Genomic DNA, 26045 nt, shown 5'->3' with positions numbered 1-26045 from the left:
TTTAATACACAGTTGAGTGGTAGTAGTACAAATAAATGATTAAATGTTCAAAGCAAACAAACAAGAACAAGAGATCAGAATCAGTATTTTGTGTGGCCACCACGCGCCGCAATAAGTGCTGCTACACGACGTGGCATGGAGTCAAACAAAGTTTGAATGTCTGACTGAGGAAGAGCATTCCATATCGTTTGTACGCGTACCCAAAGTTCGTCTGCAGACGCAACAGGACGAGGATCACGAGCAAGACGCCGACCAATGACATCCCACACATGTTCAATTGTCGCCATATCCGGGGAACACGCAGGCCAAGGAAGAAGCTGTACCTGCTGCTCTGCAAAGAAGGATTTAACAATCCGAGCAGTATGAGGGCGGGCATTGTCCTGTTGAAATACAGCGCCTGGCAAGCTTTGAAGGAAGGGAACAGCTTCGGGCTGTAGAACTTCACGGATATACCGGTTGCTGTTCAGATTGCCCACAATTCGTAGCAATTGAGATCGTCTATGATATGCTATGGCGCCCCAGACCATAACTCCGGGTGTTCGTCCACTGTGGCGTTCGATAATGCACTCCGGAAGGTGGCGTTCACCGGCATAGCGTCTGACACGAATGCGGCCATCATGGTACCACAAATTAAAGCGGGATTCGTCAGAAAACACGACATGCTGCCAATCAGCACGCCAGTCTCTATGCTGATTGGCCCATTGTAGCCGCAGGCGGCGATGGTCGTGCGTTAGGGGGATCCTGTATAAAGGAGTCCGTGCGCGCAGTCCACACTGCAGCAGACGTCTACGAATTGATGAAGCACTTAATGAAACACCTGTAGCTATTGACCACAGTGCTGCCAATTGTCTAGAGGAAGCTGTACGGTCCGTCCGCGCCATGCGGACCAGGTGTCTATCATCGCGAGCTGACGTCACATTTCGGGGTCCACTCCCGGATTTCCGAGTTGTCCGACACTCGTCCGTCCACTGCTTCCAAACGCGCATCACTGTGCTGCTGTTACGCTGCACACGAGAGGCTACTGCACGATACGACAATCCAGCTTCACGAAGGCCGATGATTCTCCCTCGTTCATACTCTGTAAGTTGTTCAAATCTCGCTCTCTTTCGTCGACGAGGCATAAGTACAGATTGAGTTAACGTTTACCACTAGCAGATAACCACCGATAACCATACACGCCTCGCTACAGCCGTCTATTTATTCGGATCCATCAGCCGTTCAGAGGGCGCTGCTCAGCATACGCATGCGCTACGGATTTGCAATTCTAATCATTTGCATATCATGCGCTACTTTGCATTTCCTGAAAATTTCAGCTCACTCGCGTAAGTCCTTCATGGTGTTGCAATTTTCACAAACGTGAGTGTATATATATCTACTCATTTTTTATTTCTTCAAAATAAACAGGAATCGAATGCATTTGGCGCCATTTTTAAATGCATTACTGAAGATATGTTTTGCTTTTTCCATTATCACAAAATTAACATAATCCCCCCCATACAAAAAGTATATTATTATTTTTATTTTGGGCTAAGTATAAAACTAAGAAACAAGAGCTTTAGTTCGAGGAATATATATATATATAATGTCAATCGAAATTATAATTTAAATAACCGAAAAAAACTTTAATTCTCCTTCTCTGTTTTAAAAATCGCAATAACTTTTCTGGATTGCGTCATTTCGAGATCATTCTGATGACGTAATAATAGGGAACTGAAACGGCCATCGTAAACCAAAACTTTTTCTCTTCGCGTGCTTCAATCTTGTATAAATACGCACTTCAGCTTCTGTCTCTGCTTTGCTTGGACGTGCTTTTGCTTTTATTTTTTTATTTCATTTGGGAACTTCATTTATCTGTCCTAAAAATAGCGCTGTACGTTTAAACTGCGTCATTCAAAATAATCATGCGATCTTACGTAGCCATTAATGCAGATGCGTCTTGACCAGTCACCAAAATGTAAACCATAACTAAAAACTGACTCCCTCCCTTCTTTCTATGAACTGATACGTCACTTTTACTTGTGCTTTCTTCTTCGCCAGACGCAATCATGTGTGTGCTCCACATGCCGCTTCGCCAGACGCAATCATCCATGTCTTTCTGAATCATGTGTGTGCTTCTACTTTCGCTTCTATGGCAATAATATCAAAATTGTAAATGTTCTTAAATAGGCACGAGTAGATTTCCAAGTGAATTGTTGCCACCAAATGGGAATTTAAATAAATAAAATGAATTTAATCCGGCTCTACTGCTTCTTCTCCAAAAATGGACAGACGCTCTAAGCACCAAGTATCTACGCAATCAGCATTTTTGCTCACAGTGCTTCCAAAATTTGTGCTATCATTACATACATATACAGAGAATATAATGTAAACATTACACCAGCTTGTGTGGTATATTAAAAACGCCGTTATCTAAAGCTATACGTAATTAGGATTGTTACTTCTAATTGCTCTCACAGCAAAATAAAATTAGAGTACTCAAAATGAGCAAAGCAGAGACAGAAGCTGAAGTGCGCAGTTATACAAGATTGAAGCACGCGAAGAGAAAAAGTTTTGGTTTACGATGGCCGTTTCAGTTCCCTATCATTACGTCATCAGAATGATCTCGAAATGACGCAATCCAGAAAATGTATTGCGATTTTTAAAACAGAGAGGGAGAATTAAAGTTTTTTTCCGTTAATTTAAATTATAATTTTGATTCACATATTTTTTATCTTACACACACACACACACACACACACACACATATATATATATATATATATATATTCCCCGAACAAAAGCTCTTGTTTCTTAGTTTTTTTAAATAATAATAATAATAATAATAATAATAATGTAAAATATGTCTCATGATTTTAATTAATACAGAAAGTAGTGGAAATTCTTGAAATTTAATAGATGATTTGTATAATATGACATAATCTACTGAGATTGAATATCTTACATGAATTAGAAAGCTTCGTAAACTGAATAGTCCAACAGATAATATTCTAATCTCTTATAGCTCAGTCCGCATTTATACCCAAGTATAGGACAGCATAGGCCTTTTTTTCCTGCTCGTTTGTTAAAAATAAGCCAGATTATTTTAAAAAGACGCTAGGAAGCTGCCACTCTGCTGAGACAGATAGGCGTCGTTGCTTTGCCTTAGGCGATTAATTTAGTCTAACCTAAATTTTTCGCCTCGAAACGCAAGGAATATGTCCATGAAAATTATTGGTTGAATGTATTATTAAATATATCAGTGAAATATATGTTAATATACACCGATCTATAAATAAAATAATTATAAAAATAAGACTACGAATTATTAAGAATTTAAGCAAGGGCTTATAATAATTAAAATATGAGAGCTAATTTCAACACACCATTGAATTCGTATATTAACACCTTAATAATTTGCTTTTTAGGTTAAGTGAAAAATAAATTAACGATCTATTGTCTCGTAATGACTAAGCCTAAACGAATACAGTGTAACGTCACATCTGTGTCTCTCAAATTCGAAGACGCTCTGCTTGTAACGACAAATATTGTAAATTCAGTGCAACAATGAGTATCATATTCATCATACCTGCGGGGAAAATACTTTTTTCTTAGATTTTTTTCGTACATATAGATATGAATTATCTCGTAAAAGGCTTGTGCTATCCATTGCAAGTATTTTTGGAATAAATTTATTTTCATATTAAATTGCATTAATACCTATCATTGTTTGATTAAAAACCTAAGTCATTATGGTTGCATATTAATTTGCTATGTTATCCACAGTCTACGAAATATTACGTTACAATGTTGGCTGTCTCACCATCCTTTATAGCATACATTTATTGCAGAACTGTGATATGATGCAGTAAGGTGTTATAGTTTTGTCTTCTTAGGTAACATAAATTAGACTAAAACTCTAAAAAGAGGTGAGTGAATTTTCACTATGTCTTATAAATACCACAGAGACAGGGGTGTGATTTAAAGGATACTTTTATTTTAATTAAATAATAGTTTAACAGACGACACCAACTTGTATTTACAGAGGCCCATAGGCATGGATTAACTCAAAGATAATGTATTAACTAAAACTAAGAAGTAAGTTAGCCTGACGGCTGAACAATTGGAATAACGCTCAAGTCAACTGTGGCTTAAGGTCGGCGCATCACGCCTAATTGAGAGAGAGAATCGCAAGAGAATCGTATTAACAACGTGGTATTCACGAAGACAGAACACGCTTCAATTCTACTCTCTAAAACCTTCCTTTAAACCATCTCTTCTTTCGACATCATTTGAATAACACGAGAGCTAGAAATTTACATTCTGGCAGAAAAATGAAAATGAGAGCCATAGGAAATTAAATTAACATAAAATAACTAGTTAGAAATTTAAACGTAAAGGCTACAAAGTATAAAAATAATAGTGAATTCTATTTGGAATGTCTTCAGAATTGTTTTTCTTAAAAGTGTCATTGGTAGTTAAATAATAACTCTCAAGTAGTAAATATAAAAGAAAGTTTATAAACATAAAATGCATAAATTTTATTACTCTCAAGCGCGAAAAATGCTCAGTGGTTTGAAAGATATTCGCGATCAATATGCAAGACTAAAATAGTTCCCGCTGCAAAACACTCACAATACATTTGGAGATGAACCGAAGTAAAATAGATAAATCAATGTCTGCTTTTATCCAAGGCATACGAAAGCATAAAACTTCTGCAACTTCTTTTTGTAGCTCATAAGAATGAAGAACTCTACAATTCGTTTCCGAATGTACTAAGAAGTGGGGCTTCAGTGCAAATATAGTGCACCAGGGATTTGCAAACAGTAGGTTTTGGGATATTTTGAAGTACAACGTATTCACATAGCATCTTAGAGTTCTCCCCAAATGCTCATAAAAGCAGGCTAGATCTGGAGAAACTCTTTTTTTTTTTATTAAACTCATCTTGTTTCTGCAAAAGGGCTGTTTCTGGAGGTGGGAAATTAAGGAACACATACATTTCGTTTGTGGTCAGGAAGTCTTATACTATTTTTGTGTTTTTGCTAAATCAGTAACATATATTGACTCTCTTGTTTGCTAGCAAGACTTTTGTATGAAATCACCATCTTTGATTTGAAATTTGGTTTGAGTACGGAAGACTACCAGACGCTATATAATACGCGTACCTAACATCATGCTAGACATATGCATAATTGTAATTATGGATGTAATAATACAATTTATTCTATTTTTGAGGTAAAATTTTATTTTAACCAATTTTTGTCATTTTTCGAACCATGTTACATCTAGTGTATTGCATGTGCTTTTGTGCTACCATAAAATTAAAAATAAAATCTATAAATTAATTTACCGGGTAATTTGCCCGGCATCTATAAAGCTGGGCAAATTAGTAGCTTTTGGCAAATATTATCAGATTTGTGACACAAGTGATATTTCATTAATCTATCCAAACTAATTGCCAATTTGCAATCTTGGCCGTTTTGGAGAAGGATATGTAATATTAGAGACTTTAAATAAAATCTTTCCACAATATTCAGATATTTATATTGCATCACATTACGCTTTATGTTACTTTAATGATGGAAGTTGATTTTGGTTTCATGTGCATTAAATTTATGATTGCTGGAAGTATTATCCTTCAACTGCTCTGCGAAGCTCCTTGGGAATCATATCACACGTTTGTCCGGTGATTGTTTTAAATTTAGGTCAGTCCAGATGGAGAAAATTTTAATAAGAAAACGGACTGTCGAATTTTGCAAAATCTCGCAAGCTTAGCTAAAGCAATAGATCAGGTAAATTTTATCAGATGACATATCAGTTTCTACTCAAATTATTTATCGAATTACAGCTGTTATTTTGCACATAATGCACATTTGCATTAAAGTGTAGTAGACTTGATGACACAACAATGTAGTAATTATACAAAAGTAAACCAAAATCTCTAAAATATTTATTGAGAATTAAATCAAATAAACATAAATAAATCAGCTAATAATTTCAATGAAAAAATTCCTGTAACAATGAAACATTATTTATAAAAAGAGGAGAAATTATAGTAAAAAATGTGTGATAAAAGTATTGGACATACGAAAAATGCCTACTCTTCCAGGGTAAAAATATAATCTACTCGCAAGTCGATCTGACTCCATATACTTACAGGCTGCGTCAGAAGTTATCTTGCAAACTGTAATATATAATAATAAATGTAAGAAAATTGAACTGAATGCTTCGCTGATTAGGACAGGCACCCTCTCACTGTAGTGTGCCCCTTCATGAGAACCTACTATTATATTAATCAGTCATTGCGTGTCTTCTGGAGCAGAAAATCTACTACTGTGCACTACGGGCCAAAACAGGGAGGGCTGAACAAAAGACATAGTTTAAACAATTTTGGGTGAGTTATATTGGCTTACAAGGGCCTTGAAGGAAATACTTTAGAATGTGTTGCTACAAATGAACAGTATATCATAAGCTTAAAAGTTTCACTGATTAAATTATAATTTTATTTATATCCATTTCCTAGGATCATATACTATGCCAGGAATTATAGGAATTTTTTACAGAACATATGCAAGTACCAAATAATAATTTGCTGAAATATTTACATATTATTTACAAAATAACGGTTTAGACAGGCGATTAAGAAATAAGGATAGACACCATTGTAACTTGCATCAACGATGCCCTATGGCCAACGGCGGTCGGAGGAGTGATTTCTTGAAATGCAGTGGATGGTCACCAAAGGTAGATATGAGCATGATATGATAGAAAACGCGAAACAGAAACATACTATATGGAAGAAATACAAGGCAATCTAAAGTGCAGAGTTAGACAAATATTAAACACTAGATTAGCATAAATTTTAGACAGAATTCCATTGATTTTGAAAGCAAACTGACATATACTTTTCACTTGAATTTTCAAAAATAAAATATTTTGAACCTTGTGAATTTAAATCTATTTATTTTTCTAATTATGAAAAGGAGATATATGTCAAGTAGTCCTAGAAATCAATAGAATTCTATTTGAAATCTACACCACAGCCAATGTGTTTATATTTTTAATAGTTAATTTATATTTTAACAGATTTTACATGACCTGACATGCTTATAACAAGTTCTGTAAAACTGAACTTTGCTGACAATGAACACATGTCACTGAATACCATTTTTTACTCTTCAATGGGACAAATATTGTCATATTGCCATATGACATGTCATATTGCCATTGTGCATGAACACAAGTTGTTGATGAGTGTGCAAGTGAGTTGATAAGTTGTGCATCAACTCAATGTATGAGCATACAGTGAATGAACAAATTAGGCTTCCTCAATTGCTTTTACTGCGGTAAGAACTAATTAAAAGCATATTTAGAAGCCAGAGGATAACATTACATTATAATTAGGTGCGCTGCTTCAGCCCTATTCTTGATGTAGTCTAAAATCATTTACTTCGGGTACTGTTCCCATCAGTTGTTGACAGCATGAGAAACTTGTACATCACATAAAATGCACACAGATTTCAACAGAAAAACCTTTACAAGGGCGTTTCTATCTATTTAGCATATGAACCTTTCAGATCTTTTGACTGGGGAAAGCATGAATGCTTGGTCGCAATTAAATAATTCAATTAAATACTGCTTTTAATAAAAGCTTAACACCGGATACTCTTTGCGTTGCAGCAGGTTATATTCGAGTATGATTTCTTAATAGTTTCCGAATTTGGACCTGAGACGCCTGCATCTGCAGGTCGAATGTTAATCTCGGGTGTTTTTATTCTTAGTTTAAGAAAGAACATTTTGCTTGAAACGAGGATTTAGTAATCGAATAGTCCTACCAGAAATAAAATATTTTGGTGATTTTCTTCTAGTGTAAAGTAGATATGAACTTATCTATCTTAAGAAATCCTCCGCAAAGGCAGTGTTTTCTATATACAGCTAGCTCTTGCGTATTTTTCCACAGCCAGACAAACTGAGTGATCCATAGTCAAACCAAATTAGTAATAAAATATGTTAAGAAAAAATATTCATAAACATTACTATTTATTTCCTCATATATAAAATATGTATAAAATGTCAACTGGTTATCTGTAAAACATTTTTCAAAGAGCCAGCTATAGTTGGAAAACTCTTTAAGGTAAATTGCATTTTAATTGATTTTTAACTTTAAACAAAGAATCAGCTTGGAGTTATAATCGTTTTGAAATATTCCTCATTTGTAAAAATACTAGTTTATAATAGTATACGTTCGGGTTATATACTACCTGAATACCTATGAATATTGTTCACAAATCTGCAATAAAGATGCGGTAAGATGTGAAAAGTAAAACAAATGTATTCAAAGATGCATAAAAAGGATCGTTTTACTTCTGATAACGTATTTAAACAGGAACCTCTAATACAGGGAGGTAATTGCAGTTATTTTGGATCAGGACATTCATGATGTTTAACAGAATTATATTGAATAATGCTATGCCGTTCTCTGTATCTCAATTAGAGTAGAACTAAACATTGTACAGAATTATTTCCTCCCATAATTCCAAGCATGTTGATCGATCATTTCGATCATTTCCAGTACATTCTAACTTTCGGGATTGCATTAGTTAAAATACCTTCACTGTACTTCGCATACATTGTCAGATGACTCTGGCAGGTGTTGTTGTTAATTCACGCAGAACTATTATGTTGAGAATAATCCGAAGACATAGCAGCAAAATAGGCTACCGTTTCCTTACTGACCTTTATTTACTCAACCATTGGTCGTAGTCATATACTTCCGATTATAAACATGCTTAAATAATCCAAAGATTCATGTTTTTTAATTGTAAAATCGAAAACAAATTAATTTTGTATATTACACGAAATCTAATTTTTTTCACACTTTCCTCCGGTACCTGTACGTATATTTAGAGAATTGTCTTTACGCCTTCTAATTAAAAAATCACAGAGCGTTTGCCGTACGAAACAAATTTACAGGCATATTTGATATTAAAATCGATGATCAAATTTAGGGGCCATACGCAAATTGAAAAGCTAAAAGTTCTCATTTGTACGAGCTGCAAATTTAAAGAATGGTTTCTGATGCTAAGAGATTATGTGAGGGACATTTCTATGCAGATTATCGTGAACAAGTTCAGCACCATAAGGCTTTAAAAATTAATATTTTATTTATAGAATCTTATAGAAATCGTCAGGAACTTATAGAATACACCTGCAGATTTCCGTGTTCTCCCGTAACCAACTCGTAATATCATTTATATTAATTTAAAATTAAAAAAAAGTATTTTGATGAATTTTTTAACCGTTACCGGATTGTGACCCTAACGTAATAAAACTTCACATTAAAAAATATTTTTTAGACTTTGATACGTTATAAATTACTTGTGTTAAATATTTTTTCGGCATAATGTAGGCATAAGACAATAGTAAATCTCAAAAGAATACAACTGAAAGGGATTTAAGAGGAAAACTTCAATCTTGATATATTCTAATTTATTTTCTAATCAGATGTTCGATGCAAATTCAAAAGGAAATTAAATATCACAAATTTTGAAATAATATGTCTTAGTCAATTTTGTCGAATGGAAGTCAAATATTTTACTTTTTTTTTTATAACGAGTTAAAATGTTTCGTAAATATACATATAGGAATCACAGGAACGTGTAAGAAATAAAATTTTATATTTTATGCAAAATTAATATTTTTTTAGTTTCGAAATACAAAAACATGAAGCTCTGTGTCATTTAAAGCATTTCTGTGTTTGGAATTACAAGTCTACGACCAAAGTTTGCAGAAATAAAAACCGCGTAAGGACTTTTGCAGACACGGTGCACTTTCGACGTGGCAGAGAAACATAACTTTGCTCATTTTTTTATTCTAACGTAAAACTTCATATTAAGAGTATTATAATATATTTTCAGACTTTGATACGTTATAAATTATTTACGAAATTTCTTTATTCAAACAAAAGTATTTCGGTATCAAAACAACGAAATGCGAAGCTGTACAGTGTTTTTCATCCGTTGTTTCAGTAATGATATTATATAGCTGTAATGCAACACAATATTGAATATGAGCTAATACCTTGATAGCATTAGTGGGTGAATAAGATCTTATTATTTCGATTAAAATATGCTCAACAATGGAAGGTTCATACGTGACTTCTTAGGAGTTTTGGAAGAGAACCATATATGTGCCACATAAAAGGAAGATCAAATATTTGAATTTTGATAACTTTGTTCATGTTTTATGGCAATGAAACATCATGTTATTAGCTTTATGGGAATTATATTTATTTGTTTATTTGTGTTGTAAATAAAGTGGTCTCGTACTACATGCATATGATTTATGGAAGTGCCCACATCATGTACATATCGGGAGGGATGAGACAATTCTATATCTCCCGTTCTACTCGGCCGATTGACCAAATTCAAATTGCGTTTTTAATGTTTCGAAAAGGCGACTTAGGATATATATTAGATTTATACATAGCATTGTTCTGATATAGACATTTTGACACAAAATCAGCCTTTTTCTGAAGTGACATGCCAATTGTCTTCCATATTTCGATTCTACGACTCACATTATGCCAAACTAACAAGTTTTGTAAAAATCGGACGGGTAGTTTTTAAAAAATTGGCACTCAAAATTGAATTTGATGTATATTTATCTATATCTCTTTTAAAACGTACTTGATTCCTTCTTCAAAAATTCGGAATTTAGGCTTAATTTAAATATAATTCGAAAATTTTTACGATTTACTTTTAAAACTCGTATTTTTAAATATTTTTTATAAATTTTCCGAAAAACATTTTGTATTACAAACTATAAAATTGTCTTAAAGTAGATGTATTTCTAGGCACACCTGCAAAAATTTAGAGTTTTTTATTCAAACTTTTGTAAGATATACATAAATTTACATATTGGAGCGTTTTGAAATTTGGTATCTTATTTTTTTGAGCGATAATAACGCCAAATGATAATTCGCACTTTGCTAAAATTATTTGAAAGTATGAACAATGACATTTTTTCCGCTCGTCTACAATGGAAAAAAAAAAAAAAAAAAAAAAAAAAGGAAAATAGGCTGCCATAAAGTAAGAAGTTCGCCAAGTAAAATATTCTTGGCGAAAACTGAAAAAAATACGCCAAGACAAATTTGTTAATTTCTTCGTAAACTTCTCACCAAATTTTACGAAATTTAATATTTAGTCATAATGAGTCGTAGAATCAAAATATTGAAAAACACTAGCACGTCAATTCAGAAAAAGTCCGATTTTGTGTCAAAATACCTGTATTAGGATGACGCTATATATAAAGCCTAAGTCGGGCTTTCGAGATATGAAAAACTCAATTTGAATTTCGTCAATTGTCCTAGTAAAACGGGAGATATAAAACGGGAGATTTTTTTCAGTCTACATGTTAATACGCCACGAACCCACGGAATACGATGGACGTCTGCAATTTTGCTGTTGAACATATACTTGAGAAGATCACTGAAAGCGTGAATGTTCATTTGCAGAATAGCTTACTAGGGATTAAATACTTTGTTACAATAAGTTTTCTGCATTACAACGAAATTATTAGACAGGTGAATTGCTTTAGAAAAACGGTGGCTTTATGCTCTTAACCAAGGTCATGCTTTGAAATAAAAGTTAGTCAAAAACATTTACATTAAACAATTTACGCATTTTACGATGTCTTCAGTTTCTAGAGGGTGTAAACGAAAAATACTGTCAGAGTTATTTTCTCGTGCACTTTTCTCGAGAGGAAGTTGATTTTTTGGGGGCGACAGTAGTTTTATCCCTGTTTCATTATATTTTAATGTAAATTGTAATAAGCTAATATCTGTAATAATTTTCAAAGTATTCTGACGACAGTAAAATAAATGTTCATGATCACATTCAGAGAATTCTGGGTAGTAAATATGTTGTGAAAGAACACAGTTAAAAATCGTAGAAAAAAGTTAAAATACGGTATCTTTGATTAAAATGTGTCAGTTTGTAGAAAATTATTAGTTATTTTAAATCTCAGTAGTAAACAAGAATGTTACACCTTTAAAAGATTTTGCTTCGTTTGTAGTAACGTAATTTTCGAATTTAAAAGCATTTAAACTAAAAAGGAACCATGCAAAGGATGTATCCCTTGTGGAATACAAAAACTCCTCAAATTTGTTCTGAATATTTGAATATTTTTTCTACTTTACGTTGAATATTTGTTCTAGTAATTCAGTTTTAGTTACCAGTTTTCTTAAAACTAGACAAAAAATTTATGAAAGTGCTTTCAATACTGCTTTTGGAAGGATTAATGAATACAAAACCCTCTCAAAAGAACAACAAAATTAATGAAATAATTAACAATAATTAAATTAACAAAATAATTAATTTGACAAAACAGAAAAATGTTAGGTTACTTTTTTATTAAAATGATTTCCATACAATAAAATGATCTGATAAGTGAATTGTTCATGATCCTTTAAAACAAACTGTAAAGCATGCAATTGCTTTATGCCCTACATTTACGGAGATATTGAGTATGACTCAAATAACCTTTTAATGACTGCAACTGATTAAAATTCAGAATTATGACAAAGTGAAGGATTCACGTCAAATCAAAATCTTCTCATTCTCTTTTTTAATTACTGTGTAGCTATTCACATGAAACATTATGTATTAAGTCTCGTTGAAGTTATCACAACGAATCGTTGGTTTCCTTCTTTTGTTATTGGTTAAGCAAGCCCATAATTCTGTCGGGAGCGTCAGGCAGCTATCACGGTCGAGCCAATGATATTGCATCAGAGAATGATAACAAAAGTTTCACCATATTTATGGGAAATAGTAGATTGTAATAATGAAACAAAAGCCTACAGTGGCAACTTTAGATATATAAACTTTACTAGTTTTTGTATAAACCTTTGCTTCTAATTAATATAAGCAAATTCTTTGAAAAATAATTTAAGTAAATGATATTTTATTAATTTTTAGATTTTTTTTCATTGTTATATATATTAATTAAATTAATATTTTATAATATACATTATATGTCTAAATTTTAAAAAATGCACAGATGCATTTCGTATTAGTTTGTAGTCAAAGCACTGTTAGGCAGCAAATATCTTCAATTTAAATTAAAATATGTTAATTTGATTCTTTCGTTTTCAGAGTAGTTACAATAAATGCAGTTATTTCACTATTTGTACCTACGAAGCTTTTATTTTAGTCCTTATACACAGTTGATTGTAATGCGTTCGAACATGAGCAAAGCGTCCTATATTTTACCCAGTTGCCTTCTAAAATAATACTCATAGGACTACGATGATAAGTTGCCCTATCAAACCTTATGGCTTTTATCTATTAGCTCATGTAACATCAGGTAATGATATCAATACCTTCCCCAATATTTATCCAGAACATTAAGCTGTTTTTTCTGATGACGGCTATTGCTTTTCGACATCAAAAACAAATACTTATATAGCCCTTAATCGTCTTAAGCCTGACCTCAGAGAAGATCAAAAGAATAAAGAGGGGAACTGGATTCAGGAATAGTTCCAAGCTTTTAGTGAAAGACATTTGCTAGATATCAGTTGTAGCCACTTAACGCTAAATTGGAATTACAATAATGTCAACGAATTACTTAAGATTTAAAATAAATTTCAGACAACTATGAATCAAATATTTCAAAATTTTAACTTTTAATTTTATTTACTTAAATATTGATCCCAGATATTTAGTTGCAATTACAAATTTGCCTTCGGCAAAATAAATTATTTGAACCGCTTGCAACTTTATATAGAAAGTGTTCTCTAAAAGAACGTGATTTTATGAGGCCCTCGTAGAGTAACATTTCTTGCTACTAAAACTTTCATTAGGCTTTAACATTTGTAAATATCAAAAGTTCTTTGCTTGTATGTGCAAAATTCATTAAGATTTGCTTGCCAAATATTCTCAGCGAAAATAAAGGTAAATCTGAAAATTTTCGGAAAACTTCTATTTTACTTAAAATGAAATTTTAATCAAGAAATATAGTAGCCTTTTGTTTGTAATCCTTTCCTAAATTTGTTATTAAAAACTCTTCGAATTAATTCGTTAACAAGCACAGAAAAATTACTTATGTCAGCAAATTCGCCCTGGGATACCTAGCGAACGTATACACAAATATATAAAAATTACTTTTTAACGAAATAAAGTATACACTCCTCTTTATTGAGGTTAACTCCATATGGATCGAATAAAGTCAAGAATAATATAGACCTTCTTTGTTCAAAGATGTGAGATACTTTTCACATCTTTCTTTCAATATTCCCCTTCCTTTACGTAAGAAAGTCTGTAATTTTAAATGCATGTTCTGAGCTAATATTTAAGGAAAGAAATATTGCAGAATTCGTTTTCTAAAACTATGAGTATTATAAATATTCAAACATTAAAATGTCTTCTTTTGAGTGTCGAATGTCATGACGTTTTTATTTTAACCGTTATTATATAATTTCTAATATCTGTAAGTTAGAGCAAATTCAACACCATTCTGTTTACTCATACGCATCAAAACGAATAATTTATTTTAATCACTCCTTTAAAAATAAATTTAAAATAATATTGCGATTTGTTTTCGTCTTTGTAATTCATGGTAAGAAATTTGGAAGTCACTAAATGTTTCCTATAAAATCTGGTAAAATATTAAAATATTCTAAGCAAATTTTGGAGAGAAATAGCACGGTAACAAGAAAGAATTCCAAATTAAATAAGGGATTTTATAACTTTTTAATAAAGCATTCTTAGCTCTCAAAACATAATATCTTAATCAAAAATACCAGTCGCTTCTTAAAAATAACATTTAATATAATCCGATGTGCTATGTGCAAAGATAGTGAAAATATAAGCAATTGTTTAACACATCAAAAGTAAAGAGCTTTAATTAAGGGAAAGCAAAGAAATCCTACTCAAAAATATTAGTTAAAGCTAAAGATTTCACGGTTTCGCTCTTCGAAACATTAATCGAATGTCTTATCGACTTGGAAATGAACGTTATCCATCTGAAGGTAAAAGAACTAAGGCAGTAATAAATCTGGTGTGAATTAAAATATTCAATGGTGTCGGTGAACAGTATCGGTAACTAAGAATAATAATGTGCTTAGCAAGGAGTTAGGAGAACAGAAAGGTACAGTCCTCTAGAAGGCGAAATTTTACTGTAGTGTTGTGTAGAATGTTCTGCGTCAACCATGAGGCTGATTATTATCAGCCAGGAGGGTTACAGCACACTCTATAGTACATTACATTACATACAAGTATATATAGTACATTACATTACTTACAATTTAGTCTAGTTGTGAATTGGATACGTCAAATGTATGCTGGCAAAACACTGGCAAAACAAGCCATACTTGGCAACTGTAAAAAATTAAACTACAAGGCTCTAGAAGAATAACTACTGGAATTTCATACAATAGTATATATGGAAAATGGAAAAACTATTCTGAATTCTCGGAGAAAAAGAAAAATTATATGTGTACTATACAGATTTATAAAGTAAGAAAGTCCTACACTGATATAGATCTGAATCAGGTTTTGAAGAGACACGGACGTCTTCCCATGTACTTGAATAGATTTGCCGCAGAGTAAGAGGTGATAATGTTCACTTCGTTGAAACCTGTGGCCTGACTGCTAGTATTAGAGATAAAATGAAAATCAAATTTCCAAAAGATCTTAAGGATTCAGGGAAATAACGGAATATTATCAACGCACATAAATACTTGGCTGGCGTAGATGTGTGAATGTTGTTTATCTGTTTTATTTTCTTTATAACTATCTAATACAAGATCTAATACATCTATCTAATACATATTTATGGTACAAAAACTATCTAATACAAGAATCGCAAACAAAAAAATGCTTTAATAAGGGATATGACCTCCACTAACTGCAATGGTTGCGTTGCACCGTCTGTTGATACTCAACACCAGATTATCCAACAGTTCTTGGGATAAGAGTACCCATTCTTCAAGAAACATCTGTTTTAATTGCCTGGTCTCCTCAGTGGAGCATGATTGTACCATTACGAGTCTCTCTAAAGTATCCCAAACATGTTCAATCAAAGCTAATCCTTCTTGGATATCTTCTCTCAAAAGCCCTCACCAAGAGCTCCTCAACAGCAAGAGGCCGGTGAGGCTGTGCATTGTCATCCACAAAAGTAAGGTCGGGACCAATGGCACCTCGGAAAAAACGCACGTGGAAGAAGATAATTTTGTCACAGTAACGATATTCGATAAGTAAACTACCGTCGAAAATATGGAGTCGTAAATATGGAGTATTCGATAAGTAAACTACCGTCGAAAATATGAATTCCGTATCAACTGCCGCCGATAATCTTTTGTCAGACTGAAAGCACTCTCATTTTTAAAGAGGACATGATTCCATTGGTGTCCAGCCTTTTTGTTTGCTAAACCACTGTAAACGCTGATGCCAATGAGCCTGCAGTCAAGGCTATGCATCATTCAGGACTGCAGGCGAAAAGGCCACTTTCATGAAGTTGTCTAGCCATAATAAACCAGGGCACCTGTTGTCTGGCTGCCCTGCGCAACTGCTGAGTAATGTTTCCTGCTGTCTGGTTTCGATCATTTTTCTCCTTCAGGGCGAGACCCTCCTCAAACTTTTCAGGCATACTACACGCGTAAAGACATCCTGATATTTCCTACTAGCCATAATGCACGTACAATCTCGCTTGAAGAAAAATGCTCAAAAATGAGCTTACCTTCCTGCTTTTTATGTTTCCTTGCACTGCAAGCTGTCTCCTCTCTTTTTGCATGCCCTGATATAACCTCTGTAGTCATGGTGTTGATATTTTCATATACATCACCTTTCTATTGAATCGGCTTTTCATTGTGGTGATTGTAACACTATGTATAAACAATAATACAATACTAAAAATGAAAAAGTTATCGCGTAAAAAGCGTTAATCGCGTAAAGGTTTTTCTTATCCCTTTTTGTTTTTGAAGTTCATCTCGTTTTGCAATTTTTACGTTAAGTTTTTGCGCGATAACTTTTACGTTTTTAGTATTGTATTATTGTTTATGCATGATGTAACTTTTTTACTCTGGAACTGCAGTATCAAATGTACTTTTGAGAAATAGCGTTTTAGAACTTTCCTCTTCTTTGCAAATATTTTAAAATTTTGCAGCTCAATGCTCAAAATTCTTGACCACATAGGTCTCTCTTGTTCGTGTACTACTTTCTACTTATATATATACATATATGTAAGATATAATAAAATATGATAGCTGTTTCAAAAAAAATAATTGACGACCTCAAAATTAACATTCTAAATTTGGTAATCTGTCCCTAAATTCATCTCTTCTCACAGGTTCCAGAGTTTTCTATCTTACGTAACGTTTTAATGCAGATACCTCTTGTCCAATCAAATTAATTCTAAACCAAAACTGTCAACGCGTTAGCTGTCCTGCTGGTAAGACGCTTTTCAACCATGCTGCTGCCGCTTACTTGCTTAAGATGACGTCGTACTTCAAAATTGGAGTTATTCTATTCAAATATTATTAAGAAATATCTTGCCTGAAAAGTATTATTTGATATGCATGGAAAAAATAAAGATTGTGATTTTTCAAGATATCTTGTGCTAAATTGCGGCATCTTGCTTTCCACTCTGCCACTTTCAAGCCACTACGGTCTTCTCGGTCATCTACGCAGTATCGTAAGTTGTTGGGAGGTCCACTGTCTTTCATCTAAGCATTTTAAAATCATTACATATATATATTGACAGTTAAAAGTCTTCTTTTCCTTTTAAACCCTAAAAGATTTCCCACTCTAATATTAATTCATGCATTCAAGTGTGCGTGGTCTGTTAGTGTTGTCTGTTAAATAAATGTCGAAAATTAATTTTTAATTAAATTCACTAATACTTTGTTCATATTTGTTACGGTAAAGTAAATGTACAAATTATATTCAGTCTTGAGCAGCTGGTGGTCTAAGGATTTATTTTATGTTCATGGCGACCTGGTTTTTGTTACGTATAGTATAAACACTTTGTAATGCGATAACACCTGTATTGTTTACCTCAAAGTTCCAGCCAACGAGCTGGTTGCACGTCAAATATTTTGCTTCTGCCCTATGCAAAGTGAACACCAGCCTGTGTGTGTAAGAAAGTCCTACACGATGGCATGTGTTTTAATTAAGAAGGTAGCTGTAGCACGCTTTGCTATAATCCAAAACTCCCTACTCCTTTATCATCAATATTGTACGCCATAAAAAATTTATTCGCCGTCATTTTCATTTACAGATTGATCTCTCACCAGATGGAACTTAAAAAAGGAATTTCTCCAAGGAATTTATTCAGTGGGGCTCTCCCGAAGACTTGTAATTTACTCCGAATTCATTTTTGATTCCGCGAGTAATTATGACAATGTCCTAATGATACATAAAAGTGATTTGAAACCTTATTTTTACGGTATTTCACTAAATTACTTTCGTTTTCTAATTTTTATGCACTATTCTCTAAATAATTGAGGATTTATTTTTTACAACTTACTATTCCTTTTAAGAGCTACCAGTTATATTTTGCTGTACTCATATTTTGGATCCCTTATTTAAAATAAAAGAAGATATTTTGAAATGTAGACAGATGTTGTTACAATAAATATGCTTGACACGCACTTTCTTGTTTAAACATTACATACTTATTAAGCTAGAAAAAACTGTTTTTCTTTTTCGTTGTTAATTAGGTTATACATTCTTGTTATATAAACTGGGAAGCTTTTCAAACTGGAAGAGACTTAGCCCTTGACTATATGAGATGCTATTCGTAAACATTAATGATTTGTAATTTTGTTTTAGTGATTATTTGAAAATTTTTTCATCAGCTATATGTATTTCTCATGAATATTCTTCAGAAATCCGGGGATTTGTTTCTTTATGGAGATGATTATTTGCACCTTAGATGTGTTGAACATACCTAACATCTGTATGTTAGATCTGTATGTAATATGAAAATAAGGCTAACGTCATATCTCTCACATATGACGGTTAGCCTTATTTTCATATTTACATAACATAGATTTTGATTAATTTTATGTCCTGTTCTCTTTAGGTATTTGCAAGTAAATTAATGATATATTCAATAATAGTATCTCTTTTATGTAAATGTATTAAAATTTTAATATTTAGTAATTAAATTTACCATTTAGTAATTTTTTTACTAATATTCAATATGTCATTTCTCAGCATTTTCCCTTTTTTTCTTACGTTTTACTCCTCAGAATATCGGGATTAGATTTTTTTATAGAGTTTCGTGCTACGTTTTTTGATCATCATCTATCTTGAAGGGTTATAAATCATATTTTAGAGGAGAATGTTCAGATAAAACAAATAAATCAAGATTTAAAATCTGTCAAATATACAAGAATCATTCAAAAAGCAGATTTTGAAGAGCAGGTGATCGGCTTCGAATCCCAAACTTTATCCTTCTCCATTTTCTCCTCTTTTACGAGATTTACAATAAAATGTAAGTTATATATTTATAAAAACAGCTCTAAGAAATAAAATTATAAAAAATGTTTTCAATTTGAAATTTAAAATAGGAAGAAAATACCTCCTGTGTTTTTGCAAATGGGAAACCTTCTTGAGATTCTGAAATTTTTCTTTTGCATCATTAAATGACTATTGCCTGTCGTTCTGCGAAGCACGAACGAAGACTTGAAAGGCAAACTATTTTCCACAAATTTCTTAAATATTTGTGTATTGCTCAGATATCCATTCAGTTCTGATTTTACATGGATTTGATAAAACACAGTTGACAGAAAAAAAAAAAAACTAATTTTTCTTTAACACGATATACTATGATTTAACAAATTTTAAAATCGCATTTCCTTAAATTTTCATTGGGTATTAATACTAGATTATTAACAAAGGACAAGCCATTCCGTTCCGTTTGCAATTATCGCTGCGTCTAGCTTGCATAGCCGCTTAGCTGGTATTGCATAGCCGGTATACTGCAAGCTGTGTACCAGCTACCTTCATTTGGTTGCTTCATAAAAAAACGTTTCGTTCGTTTACGGCAAAGCTCTTTTAAGTTTAGCTGAGGATGTGATTCAGACAAAATGTCAAGGGTATTTCCGTTTCCCACGAAGCGGTCAGTTGCGGCCATAGCTGCGTTTTCTTTCCCGAAGGGGGTTGAACGAGATGAATAGTTCGAGGGGGTGGCGATATTTGACAGAGTTATGGGTTGGAAACATTCTTCTGTTGCGCGGGAAAGATAGGTCGGTCATTTTGTTAGAAAGTCTGGAATTCTTCGAATTTTGGTCGTTGTTTATCACCTCTGTTCTAGTTGACTAGATGGAGGTTCAAGTTTTGCTTCAGATTGGCTAATTTTTAATTTTAGTAATATTTGAGCCAATAATGAATTAGAGGCGTTACATATTGAGCGTCTCCACGCTTTCTCAAGCCGTTGCACGGGAGGAGGAAGAGATTTTTGACTGATTTTGGTTTAGCAGATTTTCCAGAGCCTTAGCGGGTTTGATTCTTTCCCGGTGGCACTTTCGGGGCCGGCCGCGGTCAGTGTTGTGCTGCTGGACCGAATAGTGGGGAGATAGCGGACCTTTTGTTCTTTGTGCGATTCCTTGCCAACTTTCTAAGATGGAACGGAGTAAAAAACGCGGCGATACTTCGGCGTTCGATCGCGGTTTACAGTTAAAGAAGGTTGCCGCGTCCCCTTGGTTCTGGCTGCGGGGACCTGTTGTCTGGCTGCGTTTGTCTGTCCGAGATCGTGCGGGCTGTCCTCGTGATGGACGGCGGCTAAGTTTTTTTTTCTGTCCTGTGGCCTATTGTTTTCGATTTCGTCATTGTGGGTTTTTCTTGTTGAAGGAAATAGAGATTTATTGTTAAAAGAGATACAGATTTACTGAAGAAGATATGAAAGAGAGGAGTGGCTTCTGTTCCATTTCTATTTCCGAAGGTTCGCGCTGAAGATGGAAGTTTGCTGCTGAGATTAGGGACTTTCGTCATCTCTACATGTCTGTTTGCTGCCGTTATCCTCTTAGTCAGCACGAACATTTCTAATTGGTATGTATTATCGTAAGTACGCTTATTTTGAGTAATGTTGAGAACATCGTTTCTTGAACGTTTCTTGAAGGACGATCTTCGAATTTCTTGAAGGCGCCGCTTCTCTCTCTAAGATGCCACCGAAGAAAGGGAAGAACGAGTTTACCTTATTCCTACTGTTTACCTTATTCGTCTCGAGGTTTTGAATAGATACGTTTATGGACCCTTTGGTTTTGCAATCCGTGAGTTTTTTTGTTTTTTGTTTTTTGTTTTTGTTTTTTTTAAAATATATTTTCAGTTTTGCTTTTCTTTTAATAATTAATCTTTATGATTTGGGAAATGTTAAATTCTAAGCTTGAATTCTAATGTTAAATTCTTGAACTGTTATGTTTATGTAGATGAAAATTTGATTATTTGTTGTTGGTCAATTTATAGCTGAGAAAGTGATTTTTATTTTTATTAATGTTTAATTTCAGGAGTTATAATCTGAACTAATTTGTGGAAGTGAATTTTTTTTTGAGGTTCAGTTATCATGTTCTTTTAATTTCAATATGAGGTTCAATATGATTTTAGTATGATTTGAATAATGTTAACAATGAGATTGAAACAATGAGTAATTTGTAAGATTATGTTTTGTAGGGGTAGTATGGTCAGTTATTTAAAATTATAATATTTGGATTATTTTATAAATGCGTTTATTGATTTAATTAGTGTATGTTTATTTTGAGTTTTGTCTTGTAGTCTACTGTAGGTCACCCATATAATCCTTGCTGAAAATATGGTTATTTTCGAACCTGGACAGCTGGACAGTAGAAAAATCAGTCTTAAGTGTTTGTGACTGTACGATCGCCTTATTTAATTTATTTGGAATTGGGTGATTAGATTTCTTTAGTGTGAGATTTATCTTTCCTTGGTATTTTAAAGAGTTCTGTGCTATATTTTGAAGGCATTGGGTTTATGGCTATCTCTAGTATTTGTACTGAAATTTATGTGTTTTCAGGATGGAGATCTGAATTGATTTTATTTTAGTGAGAGATAGCAGATTGGTGATTTGGTTGAGGAAGTGCATTTAATATTTTGTTTTGAAAATAATATTTGATTCTAACAAAACACCAGAGATGAATCTTTCACATTCTTTGATATAAATGTTAAGATTTTAATTATGATAGTAGTAAGTACTTACTTTTAGTTTGAGTGTTTTATGCCGCGGCACCAAAGAGAAAGTTAGTTAAGAAGTCAATTCAAAGGTAAAAATGTCAAAGAAATTTTATTATATATATTTTTTCCTACGTAACAGAACCATTTGCTCTTCATTTAATGAGTGATGAGGATCAAATCAAAATCATGCTATATACAATTATTTATCTAAGATTTTGGACAGAGCAGATGTGAAAGCATGCTTAAGCTTTATGGGTTTTGGAAATTTTGATTATCGCTGAGCATGAAAGCTGAAAAAAGGCGTAGATGGCGATCCTCTTGAAGAATCTCGTAGCTGAAAAGTTCAAAGTGGCTCATTACATTACATTCTTGTGCTTCCTGATAGAAGCGTTCATTGAGTTTTCTGAGAAACTTCGCCAACAGTTTGAGCTAAAGGTCGTTGAGAAGACATTTGTTACGTACATAGTAATGGGCGTTTGTAAAAATGCAAAGATATCTGCTTTGTACCATTTGAAGCATCTTGAATTCCTTCCTTATCAGAGATAGTTGTTCATGACAGCGAAGCATAAGTCATGACTGGTCTGATAACGGAGAGGTAAATACATTTCTTCTTGATCAGCCCCAGTGAAGATTATTTCCCAATAATTGTCCTTAAGATCGAACCGTTGGGTATAAGAATTTGGTCATTAAACAAAACAGCAAGATATTTAGTCTGGGAAACCACCGGCAGAGCTTCGTTGAATAAAGTAAATTGTTTTTTGATCGGGGCGTTCTTTTTGTCTTTCCGAATGATCAAGAGCTGTGACTTTGAGGCATTATTTAGATTTTCCATTGTGCACACCACTGTTCAATCGGAGGAATAACATCTTGAAGTTTTTTTTACTGCGTGATTTACAGTTGCAGATTTCACAGCTAATATGGTATCATCCGCATAGCAAGTCAAAATAGAATTGTTCTGTGGTATTTCTGGAAAAAAACAAGATCATATTTATATAGAGAAATTTTTGAGAATTTCCGTCAACTTATTAAATTATTTGGAATTTGCTTACCTTAGCACGATATCAGAGAGTTAGTATTACACAGACGCAGAAGAGGACTGCCTATGCGGATATTAAGAGATTAGGTAACTTACCAGCTGGAGAAGTTGCAATATCCACTGAAAAAGCGTAGGTTGAATGGAATTATGATATCCATAAGGGAAATCCATGTCGTTATTAAAAGCAGTTTCTGCTTTCTGAACATAAATGAGCACTAAATGGTAACTGTATACAAGAATTACCATTAACATGGGAGCTTAAGTAATACAGATAGAAGATTATAGCAGGAATGCAAACTTTTATTACACTCTTTTAATGCATAGAAATAGGTGTCATAGTTTTCTCTGAGCAGAGGTATAGCATACATTTATAGGTTGCATGCTAGAAAAATAAGACTTTGTCTTCTCTTTACTTCAGGCAGAGCCTGTCAAATGATGTTTATCTGGGAATCGTGAAAAACACTATATTTAGAAGATCTAGGAAACATGGATGAGAAATGTAATATCTGTGCATAGTCTTGGTATATCTGCATATATCTATACAGAACTATTCCTAGTTCGGCATATTTATAGTTCATTAACAGAAGTTTAATTTCTTCCGTGTTATGAAATGCATTCCTGATCAGTGTAACTTAGGAAGATCTGTGTTTCATCATAATATTATTATGGTACCATTTATTGGTTATAATGTTTTTGTTTGTTTGGGTACGCATAGCATTTTTATACTCTAATGCTTTGCTGTTGAACAGGTTCGAGTTCTTTTGCAGTGCGCTTTTCTAGGATCTGGAGAAATGCTACTAAATGCATATCACGAACAATATGTGAATCGCAAATCCAATTACTTCCTTTCCTGAAAAGTGACTGACATGTATTAGTTCATAAACATATTTGAAGTACGTATACAAACTGAAACAATAAGATATAAACCATGCTCTAAAATCGGAACCGCTTTAACACTCAAAAACAGAATTGAATGCGCAATTATATGTGTAAAAGAAAAACATTTAATCACATTCACTTTCTGAGACCACACAAGATATATAAATTGTACAGTTTATTTTCGAATAAATCCAACGGGGCGAGAAAAATACCAGCTATTGCAAAGCACTTTCTTCAGCAAAAGCATTCTGAAACACCAATTACTTCCCATTGCTCAAGTTCGGTCTGAGGAATCTCAGGAAATTTCAGCTCCGTAGCGAAAATTAACTTTTGCTGAACTTTAGTAATTAGAGAACTGAAAGAACACCCGGTTTTACGAAGCATGCACTCTTAAACGCTGCGCAGAAATAAAATGGATTGCCTATATGTTAACTAGTTTTCTATTAAAACATTTATTAGCCCAAAAGGTGTTAGGACAGAAGGGCTATTAATTTCGTTTTAGCATTTTGCGTTGATTAACTATAAACGGCGAATTACTTTTTAAATTGTTGCCACCAAATATTATCGCCCTGTATTATATTTAAAGAAATTAAATAATGAATGTATAAATGTATGTATGTTTCTTGCACTGTGATAAAACAACGGTACCGAGAGCCATCAAATTTTGAATAACGTACGTCTCCAACCGAATTTGGGCAAATTTGGAATTTGGAATTTGTTTTATTGCGTGTTTCATGTTTTATAAAGCATTTATGAGTTTTTGATTAAGAAACTCAACGATTTCAAAGCGAGCAATGGCAACACTGTACGGGGAAAAAATTGTCTCCAGCGCGCGAGACTGCGTATCGTAAATTCTAAAGATATGTTCTTTTAGCTATTTTGTTATTGCTATTTAATTCAATTTGATGGTTTACGTGCGAAGAACATAATATTTAATAAATAAAGGTAAAAATCAAAATGTTAAAAGACGCCCTTTTGGGCATAATATAAAATATGAAAGCTTTCAGATTCTTTCCCCCTGTATTTTAAAAGTACAATATTTAAGAATTCTGTTGCCTCAAAATGTTTACGTTAAAAGTTCTGCGCTTAAATATCTTATTCATTTTTGAATTAATTATAATTATTAATTTTTTTTTCATTACTTAATTTCTTATAAATTATTATTATTGATTATTATGATCATTATTAAAATGATTAAATACAATCTTTATTGTTATTAATATTTCTTTATTTACTTTTGTATTATTTTCATAAATATTATTTTTCTTTAAAATTATTTATTACTTTCTATTTTATTAATAAATTCCATTTTTAGGAATGTAAACTTTTTTTCTGAAACTTAAGAGGAAAAGTACGTATTGTCTGAAAAATCACTGCTTATTTTGTAAACCAAGGAATACTGAGAAAAAGGCATGCTTAAAACGTAAAAATATATTTGATTCAAAATAAGAGCCATTTTTGTTAGTATCTGTCACGTCGTATTAAACACTAGTATCTCATCAAAACACCAAGCTATACATTGTTTCTTTATTAATGCAACCAAAATGTACATTATTTTCCAGAACTTGCATTGCAGCATTAGTGCGCACCGTAAAGAGGACCTGAGGAAAAAAAATCGGTCAGTATTGAGTTGGATAAATATGGTGTCCTTGATATTTTTCCTCTCTGATTAAATACTGCTAACGAAGGTGCATCTGTCAACATCAAGCTATTGCGACTTAACATCAAAATCAGTTTCTTTTTAAATACCCAAATATTTTGTTTCATTATCTAAGTATTTTGAAAATTTGAATTTCTTTGAATAAGCAGGTATTTTTAACATATATTGAAATGAATAAACATAAAATCTTTCCTTAATTACAGAAATTTATTGCATGAAAATAGGTTTATATGGTTTCTTGGAATATCTGTGATAATTAACTTCTTTTATTAACAGTCTACATTAGTAAATTTCGTCGTTCCCT

At 32.9% G+C, this 26045-nt stretch overlaps 1 protein-coding gene across 1 annotated transcript in view; it reads left to right on the top strand.

Annotated features, from left to right (window-relative positions):
* LOC118199167 (innexin unc-9-like) overlaps positions 1-26045 on the top strand; it is a 312877-nt gene that overhangs the window by 55057 nt on the left and 231775 nt on the right. The window lies entirely within an intron of this gene.

The sequence above is a fragment of the Stegodyphus dumicola genome, chromosome 8, assembly GCF_044657685.1.
Source record: "Stegodyphus dumicola isolate Sdum_Otavi_A_Nest chromosome 8, ASM4465768v1".
Taxonomy (NCBI): Eukaryota; Metazoa; Arthropoda; class Arachnida; order Araneae; family Eresidae; genus Stegodyphus; species Stegodyphus dumicola.
The sequence above is the reverse complement of the archived record's forward strand: the minus strand, read 5'-3'. Positions and strand labels throughout refer to the sequence as shown.